This window comes from Apodemus sylvaticus, chromosome 20, assembly GCF_947179515.1.
Source record: "Apodemus sylvaticus chromosome 20, mApoSyl1.1, whole genome shotgun sequence".
NCBI lineage: Eukaryota > Metazoa > Chordata > Mammalia > Rodentia > Muridae > Apodemus > Apodemus sylvaticus.
The window spans coordinates 62,084,637-62,088,872 of record NC_067491.1 but is presented as its reverse complement, the minus strand read 5'-3'; the positions used below and the strand labels follow the sequence as shown (position 1 = coordinate 62,088,872).

The 4,236-nt window shown below is 46.6% G+C and overlaps 1 pseudogene; it reads right to left on the bottom strand.

Annotated features, from left to right (window-relative positions):
- Window positions 1–2,387: 2,387 nt before the first annotated feature.
- LOC127670666 (sperm motility kinase X-like) lies at window positions 2,388–3,196 on the bottom strand (annotated as a pseudogene).
- Window positions 3,197–4,236: the final 1,040 nt, after the last annotated feature.

Sequence of the window (4,236 nt, the reverse complement as noted above, 5' to 3'; positions counted from 1 at the left end):
TGGAGTCAAATGTCAAGCACTTCAGATCTCACCTTGGATCTCCTCAAAAGATGGTGCATAGGTAAGCCTCACCTTGCACATGGCTGTGTACACTGGGCCAAAGTGGGGAACACTGCCCATGCTCACTTCCCATGACTCCCAGAAAGGATGAGAATAGGGAGTTACTTTGTCCGAAGGGAGTGGAGACAAGAGAAAATTGATTTGGGGAAAGGTTATAGAAGGCAGAGTCACTCAAACTATGAAATTACCTTGTTTGTAACGTGGGCTCTCTCCACTTCAAGGAAACAGCATTAGTACTGACTGTGCCTCTTTGTGTTTCTCTGTGTGTGTGTATTGTGTGGGTGTGTTGTGTTTCCAACCAGATGTAAAGAATACTCATCAAATGGCTCAAATTTGAGTGCAACATACACAATCAGAGACTAGAGCTGGTAGTTTTGTGAGGGCTTCAGGGTCTCTCTCAGTGTGACTATGCAGTAATCAGGATGCTCTGCTCTGCATCAGAGCTGTGGGTCTGAACCATCTCCACCCACTCTGTATTCACTTCTGGATTCCATTGGATACTCATGACTTCGCAGTTCTGTTACCACATCTTATAATATCAGACATATCTGTTGGATACATGCAACAGGTCAGGTCTTCTGGGTTCCTTCCTCTGCCTCCAGGACCACTCTCTCCTCAGCTCACAAGTACACCTGGAGACAGGCTGCTGAGCTGACATTCTCACTGTGCATGAAGGTTCTCTGAAGTCTGGTGTTTCTTCTCAGTATCCTTGGTAACCACTAGCACTCCATGGATGTTTCTTCCAGGGGCTTCTGAGTGCTGTGAAGATTAACTCACTGGGCCACAGCTATCCTGGGACTGCTGCCCAGTGTGGAACTCCCTACAGGGGACGGGAGGAAAATCATTCAGAACTTCTCAGAATCTTCCTTCAGACTTCAGGGGAAAATAACATTTTGCCTCTAATTTAAGCCTGCACTATAGAAAGATCTTCTCTCTGCCATACAGCCACCTGAAATTCCTGTCTGGCTCTGTCCTCCCTGCTCCTGTCTGCATCCTCAGCAGACTCCTCTCTACTCTCTGGTATCATCCTCCAGGGACCACAGGGCCTCTGATAGCCCTTGAAACAGACAGAAGAAATCTTAGAAATCTGCAGGACTTATGCTTGGCTGTGCTGGCCCTGTGATGGCATGGGACCTCAGGCTGATTCCGCCCAAGTGCTCCATTGATCCCTTCACACATTTCCAGCATCCTTGCCTAGCATTAGGCCACTATCCTCTGCTGTCTACATGTTGCTCAAGTTTTGAGGAAAGGTGTAGTCTTAGGAGGAGGAAGAACAGGATGGGACATTTCTCTCTGGCATGATAGACCCAATGTCACCAACACCCTTAGTGTGCATGCTGGAATATGTTAAGGGAAGGAGAAACTAGAGAGTGCATCCTTTCCAATCACACCCCACCTACTTGTTTCAGCCTGTGTCTCTGAAGCACTCTTCATTGGCTGCCATGACCTTCTTATTTTTCACTGGGAGGCAGCAACACAAGTTCCTTAAGGCTTTGGAAATCCTCTTCTTCAGGCTCCTCCAGGCCCGATTTCTCAGTGGGACTCTGGGCATACCCTGGGACCTCCTTCGGAGCTGCTCCTGATGGACTGTTTCCCTTGAGGATGAGCTAGTGTCTTGTAAGGATTCGATGCCTATATTCTCTTCCTGGTTCTCCTCACTGGGGGAAGGGCTGCTGCTTCTGGACTCCCAGGAGGACATGCTGCTACTTGTGTCTGTAGCACTGGAGCTCTCTTGGGCCATATCTTGCGTGTTTTCAAAGGTTGAGGATTGTGTGGATATGAAAAGTGACCATGGGGCTCCTGATGATGAGGTTAGCGTTGTTGTTGTTGCCTTTCTTTTTCTTGATGATGATTTTGTGGAATTGATGCTTCTCTCCTTCTCTCTGCATGTACTCTTTCCAACATGAGGCATAAGCCCCTGGAGTGGGGAGGTGTTCTCCAGAAAGCTACTCTCAAGGGAAGAAAGGCTGGGAGGTACACTATGCCTCCTCCTACAGCCTTTCCTTCCACATCCGGGCAGCTCAGAGAGAGTGGGCAAAGTGAAGGTGGAAAGAGTACGGGCACTGGTTCCCTTCCTTACGGGCCAGGGAGGGTTGGGGGCTTTTGTAGGGTCCAGAGTACTGCCCTGCCCTCCATCGTGATAAAATTGGGGCTGCCTGGTATACTTCTTTTTTATAATCAAATAAGTCGCCATATCATGATTGTACTTCCGTTCCCTCAAAGCCTCCCTGAACTCTTTAATGTTGTACCCCATAAGAAACATGTCAAAATCGAGGTTGGATTCTGGTTCTCTAGGGATTTCCTCTGAAGATCTCAATGGGTCTTGATCATGGCACAGCCACGGGTGTACCAATATTTCTTTAATGGATGGCCTCATTATGGGGTCTATAGTCATTAATCTCTTTAATAGGTCTCGAAGCTCTGGAGACAGGTGATACGGGATCCAACAGCTCCGGGCTAGGATCAGATGCTTTATCTTGGAGTGCACTGTCTCTCGGAAGGGAAGGTGGCCAATAACTAAATAGTATAATACTACACCGAGACTCCAGATGTCAGTTGGGAGGCCATCATATTGTTTGTGATCAAACACTTCAGGAGCACAATATTGTGGTGTGCCACAAAATCCTTTGAACTTTTCCCCAGAGGCCAGTCTTTTGCCTAAGCCAAAGTCAGTAAGTTTCACATGCCCCTCCCAATCCAATAGGATGTTCTTGGCCTTGATGTCTCGGTGGACAATATTCTGACTGTGGATATAGTTGACGGCCAAAGAGAGTTCTGTAAATATCCTACGTGCCTCTTCCTCGTCCAGATGCCCACACTTGTTGATGTGTTTCAGCAGGGATCCCCGGGCTGCATATTCCATCACCTGGTACGTTTTGTGCCTTGTCTCGAATATCTGGAACAACTGTATTATGTGACTATGGTTCAGGGATTTCACAAGATCTATCTCAGAGATGACCAGGAAGTCTATATTTGTGCCCCTTTTCAATATCTTGATGGCTACCATGGTCTGGGTCATAAGGTGGAGAGCCACTTTGACTTCTGCAAAAGACCCTTTATCTAGGGTGCCCAGGATATAGTAATGCTGTGCCAGGGGGTTCCCTTCATGACAACTGGCCTCGAGGTCCCCCGACATCGCACTTCCATTCTCTTGGTCACCAGGAGCTACAGCAAGCAAAGATGGCAGGGAAAACAGATCAGAATTCCTTCTAAGATAGGTTACTACTAGAGATTCTGAGATTAAGAGACACAGACACTTCCATAGACGAGTCTGGCTCTGCCTAAGGACACAGGGAAACCAGAACAAAGCAAAGACAAACACAGAGGATGGAAAGAAGGAAGAAGGCTCAGAGCAGAAAGAGAGCAAGGGTGATGGAAGATAAAATTTTAGCCAGGAGAACAGGGATCCCGATTTCAAAGGAGCAGAACATTGACAAGCTTACCCAAGATGTCCATCATGAAGGACTGAGCTAAAGGCCACACTTGAACAGCAAGATAGCTTTACCCAGAAATGTGTGGGATGCAACTTGCCCCAGTAGATACAGTATCTACACGGGATGGGGGCAAAAGTCACACAGCACCTATGAATAAGAATGAAAATTTGTCAGTATTTTTCTGGAATGGATGTTGAGGTCACTCTGATATACACAACATCTTAGTCCAACAGAGATATATACCACAATTTTTTCCTTATATGCAGGATACTGGTGGTTTGAGGTTGAATTAAAGGGAGGGGGAACTCTGAGGGGACTGGAGGATAAGAGGCAGGATGAGCTAGAGAGTAACAGACAGTGACAAAGTCAAAAGAGAAGTTAGGAAAACAAATATGGATGTTGGCCAGGGAGGGACGCTGCTCAGGTTTCTTCCCACATTTCATCCCAGCACTCCGGAGGCAGGCAAATCTTTGAGTTTGAAGCTACCCTGGTCTACACAGAAAGTTACAGGTTGGCCAAGGCCATACAAAGAAATCCAGTCTCCCAGGAACAATAAAACAAACTGAAGAAGGAAAGAGAAACGAAGAAAGGAAGGAGAAAGGAGGGGGAAGGAAGGAAAACACATGGATGTTAATCCAGAAAGCAAAATGAAAATAATTAAACGAACAAGCAAACAACAAGAAGGCAAAGCTGTAAACAAAGCTCCCAAATGAATGAAATCACATAAACAGAAACCCAAACC